We start from the raw sequence: 7,060 nt of genomic DNA, 5'->3' as shown, positions 1-7,060 counted from the left end.
AGTGCATAGCCAGAAGTAACCCCTGAGTGTCACTGGGTGTGCCCCCCCTGCAAAGTATAAAGATTAAATGAGGTCAGAAAAGTGAAACATTAATTCAATAGGGACTGTATCACTGTATCTACTTTAGAGGAAGAAAAGACACAATGATCTCTCTCTCTCTCTCTCTCTCTCTCTCTCTCTCTCTCTCTCTCTCTCTCTCTCTCCCACCCCTCTCAAGTATAGAGGAAAGAATATGAGAGACACACTGAAAAGGCAAGTGTCTGTAACTCAGGGAGAAAAGTGTCATAAGATAACATTTCTAAAGACTTTTGACCTTGAATTTGTAGCTTTCAGAATCTCAAGAGGATAAATTTCAGATGGTGAAGTCATACAGTCTGTGATACTTGGTTATGGAGATCCATAAGTGGGGTTTGTGTAACAATAATCTCTTACAAGTGTTATTTTCTTTTTGTTGGGGGGCATAACAATAATCTCTACCACATTTTATTGCCCAAAGACTAGCTTCAAGACAGAAGACAATGAATTTATTCAACATCTTGATGGGAAAGTGCTGCAAAGTTATACACCAGGGAGGCCTATATAGAGAAAAGTTACCTCAAAACTTTGACATACACAAGTTTTGCATGATTCACATGAAATACTGAATGTGAAAGTGCTTGCATAATGGCAAGCCCCTTTAGAAATAGTAATTTACAATTAGCATCCTCTGCTTCTTAACTGTGAGCATTTCTTCATAGTAAATTTAAATGGTCTTCAAGGTGTAGGAAACAGTCTAATAAATGAAGTGCTATAATTCTATAACTCTCTAGAGAGAAAAGCATTGTTTAAAAGAGCAAGACTGGATTTTCATAGTTAGACAAGCCTGAAAATAAATATTTGAATGAGTATCCCCCATCATGAGTTCAGGAACAGGAAGTTCCAGGTCTGGATGAATAGTAGAAAGGAAGGATGCAAATCAGGTTACCTCTTCTTTGAGAGATCAAAGGAGAAATGGAACACTGTTGAGTGAGAGAAGAAATAAATGTGGCAATAGCAGCAAATCTTTTTCCCACTGAAGGAACTGCCTGAAAATTATAAAGCCTGGATCTGGGCTTTTGAGTCTTCCTTGGGAAAGACTGATTGTCTGCTGATTTCAATACAGGACTCCAAACAAACAGTTGTAATAACTGTGATTCTTTGGGACAGTTGGTGCTTCCAATTCAGATGTTCTCAGGATCCATGAGACAGTAAAACACACTTCATCAACCTTTCATTGTAAATAGATGTGGGACATTGATTTGGGGTGGAGGCACAGTATTCTCATAAAATGGATCATGCCACTTAGCACTGCATTTATTGAAAAACAAGGTCCTAGTTTAGGCATGACTCTAAAATCCTGAGATATTCCCTCTCCCATCAAAAGGTGATTTAGATTCTATGATCATTCTGGAGCTTCACAAACTTGAAGAGTTAGAATCTTTACACTTTGCTTGTCTCCCATACTCCTCATCTCAGGTATGCAGCCATCTTGGTCTAGAGGCAAAAGGGCAAATTTTCTCAGGTTTGGGAGCATTTTTAACATTTTCAGGTCATTCACAGTATCCAAGATGTAATAAACTCATCAAAATCTAACACCGATTTCCAAACCTTTATTACTCTTATTACACTATGTTGTAATGTGCCACTATGTGATTATAAGTAATTCTAGATTGCCACCCTAAGTTCTCTATATCTCCAGTTTAGTTCTTTATTGTGTACCTAACAGCCACACTATTAACAAAAGAATGAATAAACTCAATACCTACCTTAAAGGAACAACCACAGCCAGGACTTGCATTTATGAAGTGTATGAGATATTTAGGACATCTGTGCCCTCAGCAAATTTTGTTCCAAGGCTCTTATAGAGGAGTATAGCCTGTACTCAACAAATAATTGTTGAGTTGCACTGAAGTTAGAGAGTTCACAGCTGACAATTGTATAGACAAATGAGACAGCTAGATGCCTCCACATTTAGAGGGCGTGATGGGTAATTCTCAACACGATATTCCAAGAGATCATGTCTTTATGTCCTTGTAGACTACAAAGTATTTCCTTCTTTGAAAATTCTTCCTGGGACAGGGACAGTCATTCATGGCAACTGGAGGGGTCAAAACTTCCTTTCAGAACTCTTGTGCCAGTTGGGATCTTTTTTGGGTGATGTCTTTTTTTGGTTGCTGCTTTGGTTCCCTCCCCCCTATAATCACTCCATTATATTTCTGATAATCTGTTTATGGAAACAAAAGTAAACAAAAGGTAATGAAATCATGGCCATGGGGAAAAATGCAAACTTCTGCGCCCTTCTGAAAATAACTGAAGGTATTTACTGCAAGGAACGGTTTGCCAAAGATCTAGAGGGGCTGGGAAAGCTGCCGGAAACTGCCAATGAGTTACCCGAGGCCCATCCTCAATAATCAGTTTGTCAATGGAAGATTCCCACTTGCATTCAAACAGCAGTAGAGAGCTTGAAAGAGAGTACATGGGGATTGAGTCTTTTTCTTTTTAATTAGTTTTTGTTTTCAGCCACATCCTGTGGTGCTCAGAGGTTATTATTATTATTATTATTATAAATTATTATATTGTAAATAATAACAATTATTTTTTGAGGTAGAAGATTGAGGTTACTCTGGGCTTTTTCTGGCTCAATGTTTAGGGATCACTTTGAGTTGTACTCAGGAACTATATGAGGTGCTGGCATTGAACTGTGGTTGGCCACATGCAAGACAAGTGTTCTAACATCAGTACTATCTCTCTGGTCTTGATCGTCATCTTTGATAATTTTTTGGAGAATATCAGAAATATGGGGCATATATGGTCACTTCCTCATTGTAAGGGAATAAAACCTCAGTTATTTTCTTAAATTGCAGAAACAATATTTCCCTCAGAGCCCTAAACTGTCTCAGGCATTGCTGAAATTTACCATTGTGGTTCTCCACCAAACTTGTTAGATTTTCATTTGTCCAACATTTCTTCAGGAGAGCAGACAACACTTGAAATACATCCTAAGACCAAACAATCTTAAGATGAGGAAAGATCCGGTACATAAATGATGACAATACAGAATCTTTTTTGTCTTTGTCACAAACCTTGGTCTGTGTGGTTCTTTCTTTTTCTTCGTCTTCATATCTATCTCTGTCCTTGAGTTTTCAAAAGCTTGACCACCACCATCTAAAATGCAGACTCCTTGGGATTCCCAAAGGAAATATCCTGTTCTTATAGATAGTTATTAAAGGAAACCACGTAAATAATTCCTTCAGGCCATTTCTCAGCCCATTCATTGGAAATAAGAAAACTACTGATATTACTGATAAACTCTGTGGGTTTTTCTCTAATGGTTTTTAGGTACAGTCAGTTCATGCTTTTCCCAAACTCCATAATGTGACATAACCTCAGATATTCACAAGGAAAACGGAGTCAGAAGAAGGGTTTAAAACTCTAGGAAAATTCCATTTGGAGTGGTGAGTCAAGTTGCAGCTGTGTTCTAAACAGCACTGCAAGTCTGCAGTTTATGCAGAGGTTCACTGAGTTCTTGGACCTTGGAAAACCTGTTCTTCAAAGGGTTTCCAGTCAGAGTGGGAGGATGTGTTCTAAGACTAAGGCAGAAAGACAATGTGCTCACTGATCTGAAACAGCCCTGTTGAGCAGGGAGGGAGGAAACTGGAGGAAAAATAGTGAGCTTTTTCCTTGGCATGACCCTTCAAGCTATTGTGATGATTTTGGATTTTTGTCCTTTTTTGTTTGTATTTGTTTTGGGGCCACATTCAGCACTGTTTGGAGCTTGCTCCTGCCTTTGTACTCAAGGATCACTTCTGGCAGGCTTGAGGAGGGACATATGGAGTTCAGGGGATCAAACCTAGATTGACTGTATGCAAGTCAAGTGCCCTACCTTCTGTTGTTTAGCTCTGTCCCTGAATTTTGTCATCAGAGAAAGGAGAGATTTAGGTCAGGTTTCAGTATAAGGAATGATCAAGATCTGAAACTGTAAGCTGTTTTTAATAAAGTTCAGTATAGCTTGGGAAAACATGGTACCTGAGTAGCGGTAAATGCAGAGAGAGAACCAGATAGAAACTCTTTCATTAACCTTGCAAAAGAAAATGATGACTTCAATTTCACCTGAAGAAAGAGAGGAGGTTATTCAAAAGAAAGTATTAAAATACATCCTGGAGAGATCACTTTCATGAAGTGTGAATATGAACTGCAAGACCAACTAGCAGTTTTATGCCTTGTGCAGCTGAACGCTGAAGGAAGAACATTAAGAAAGGAAGGGAATAAGTATCTGACTTGTTTGCAAGCAGGAGATATTTCTCAATAGAGTTTAGTGCTAGAGAGAAGCTTCTTAGGGATGGGTATAAAAAGACAATATACCCATCATGTCTCAGCTCTTTAGGTTTTGGCTAAGGGCTCCAAATCCCCCTGACCATCCTTAATTCCACTGTACTATTCTGACAAAGGACATAGATCAGTGACTGTGGGTGTTAATCAGAAAATACTAAATAGAGCATTATCTCAGGCCTAAAAATACAGACACTAAGTTACACACACAATGTTTAAAATTTACTGGAAGAAAATAACAGTCTACTCTGTTGATGAGATTAAATATAAAAACATTTTTAGCTAGCATCTTTCAAAAATTGGTGACAATTTGGTATTTGTATATAAAAATCTAGTGGGAAAATTTCAATGAAAAGAAAATATTTTTTAAGATAGAAAAATTAGACTGTCATTGAATATTAAGGGCAACTCTTCCTCTCAGAGAAGCCAAGAGCTTCACATGTGTGACACCTCCCTCAATGCATAAGCAGTTCCAAAATTGACGTACAGATTAGAATAGCTCTTCAAGAAAATTGACCTGCAATCTTAAATCTATAAAATAATAGAAAAAGCTTTATTTCTAAACGTCCTCTGGATTTTCTTTAAAGTTATAGAGATCATGTAACAAGCTACAGTTTATCTTCCCACTTCTTCTCACCACACACATATTATGTAAGTAGAATACACTTCTGGTGATATAACAGCTTTTTTAAGGACATGTTTATTAGTTTATGTATTTCTAATACAGCATTTACAACAAATCAATGAATTGAGCTTAATTATGTTTAAGGATGAAGACATGAGAGATTAAGTGAAATAAGTCAAAGATAAATACTGTATGATGATCTTATTTTACATGAAATCTTAAAAACAAACAAGCCAAACTCACAGAAAGAGAAAACAAATTGGTGGTTGGCAGCAACAGCCATGCAAGGGTGGACAATGAGGGAGGTGAATAAAGGTATATTTTTAGTTATAAGCTTAAAGTTCTGGGAATTCAATGTATGCCTGGTGTCTATAGTATACCACGGGGTTGGTATTTCAAAGTTGCTAAGAGAGTATGTTTGCTCATAGATCTTAATGATACTGATGGTGGTGATCATTGTGCAATCTATATAAATAAAATCTTTATATAATACACTTTAAACTAACATGGTGTTATATGCCATTTATTTCTCAATAAGATTGGGGGAAAACAAAAACCTAAAGTATAGCTAGATAGTTCAACTTACAGAGGATCAGAACTAGTAAATAGAAAAGGCAGTATTTAAAATCTAAGCCATTTGACTGTGAAACATGCTGTTTACCTATGATGCTATTATGCTTTCCTACAAGAAATGTTTTTTAAATCCTTTCTCTTAACAAATATTTAATGAGTTTTTATTTTATTTTATTTTATTTGTCCCCCCATTCACAATACAGACCAGGCAAAGGACCTGGTTTGAGGTGTATATGGGAAGCATTTACTGTACCTCCTCTTTCTATACAGTCAGTGTAAAGAACACAGCCTGTGGTAAGCATTGGGAGGCCTTGTCTTTTCTTTTTTACTTCATTTTTTCCTTTATTTAAACATCTTGATTACATAAATGATTGTGATTAGGTTTTAGTCATGTAAAGGTCCCCCCCCTTCACCAGTGCAACATTCCCACCACCAATGTCCCACCAATGTCCCAAATAAGGAATAGTGCTGGCCACAGCAGAAATCCCCCAAAATTAGAATCCTTTCTCTTAAAGAATTTACATTTTGGTGACGGAGACAGTGCAAATAGCTGCTAAGAGATAAGGAGTCTGTGTAGACCCTGAAGAACACAGACCAGAGAGGAATTAACTCTTGTTGAAAGGTTCGGCTAAAGTCAAGGGTAGGAATGATAGTATTTGTTATCAACATTTAGAAGATCTGTGTTTTTTGCAGGTAAGATTATATCTTGGAAAATATCCATAAAGAAGGAGACTAGGTTGTCTGAATTCTACCCAAGAATTTGTCATCTCTATCAAATATGTGGTCTAGTTTTTTTAAGTAAATATAGTGGCTTTGATCTTATAGACATTGCTGCCCAATAGAATTTTGGGATATAAAGTGGGGTTTTTACTGGCAAGAAAATGAAGACCCAAATGAGTTTAGTGATTTGCTTGAAATCATACAGCTATAAGTTAAGCGGGGCTAGTGACTGAACTTCCTGGGAAGCAAGTTTACATCTCTGGGGGAAAATTTTTTTTTACTGAATTTTATTAGTCTATGACAGTTTCATCTCCTCCATTTAGATGGCACAAGTAAGGCTGCTTAGGTGTTTTCCACACAGAGGTATCTGCTTGCTGTTAGGAAAAATGAAGTCATCAAATTTACTTTTACATGGACATGGATATATGGAGAGTTATTGTGCTGCACAAAATGAGTTAAAGAGAGAGGGATAGACATAGAAAGAGCACTCTCATTTATGGGATATAAAATATGGTATGATAATAATACCAAAGACAATAGTTGAGGACCAAGAGGTCCATGACAGAAAGCTTGCCACAGAGTGGGGGAATGTGGTTAGCAGAAAAGAGACTACTATGACAATAATTGTTGGAAATGGTCACTCTGGACAAGAAAAAATGGCAAAGTGTTGGCATATAACCATATTGCAAACCAGTGTTTAAAAGGGAAAAAAGTGTGAGGAGGGGGGGGGAGGGAGAGAGAGAGAGGGAGGGAGGGGGAGAGAGAAAGAGAGAGAGAGAGAGAGAGAGAGAGAGA

The 7,060-nt window shown here is 37.3% G+C and overlaps 1 non-coding gene across 1 annotated transcript; it reads right to left on the bottom strand.

The window, feature by feature from the left end:
• Nucleotides 1–5,723: 5,723 nt before the first annotated feature.
• On the bottom strand, nucleotides 5,724–5,856 carry LOC126021103 (small nucleolar RNA SNORA51). Its single transcript, XR_007499715.1, has one exon. It is a non-coding gene; the product is annotated as a small nucleolar RNA SNORA51 (small nucleolar RNA).
• Between the last annotated feature and the right edge of the window lie 1,204 nt (nucleotides 5,857–7,060).

Source organism: Suncus etruscus, chromosome 10 (assembly GCF_024139225.1).
Source record: "Suncus etruscus isolate mSunEtr1 chromosome 10, mSunEtr1.pri.cur, whole genome shotgun sequence".
In the NCBI taxonomy this organism is placed as follows: Eukaryota; Metazoa; Chordata; class Mammalia; order Eulipotyphla; family Soricidae; genus Suncus; species Suncus etruscus.
The sequence above is the reverse complement of the archived record's forward strand: the minus strand, read 5'-3'. Positions and strand labels throughout refer to the sequence as shown.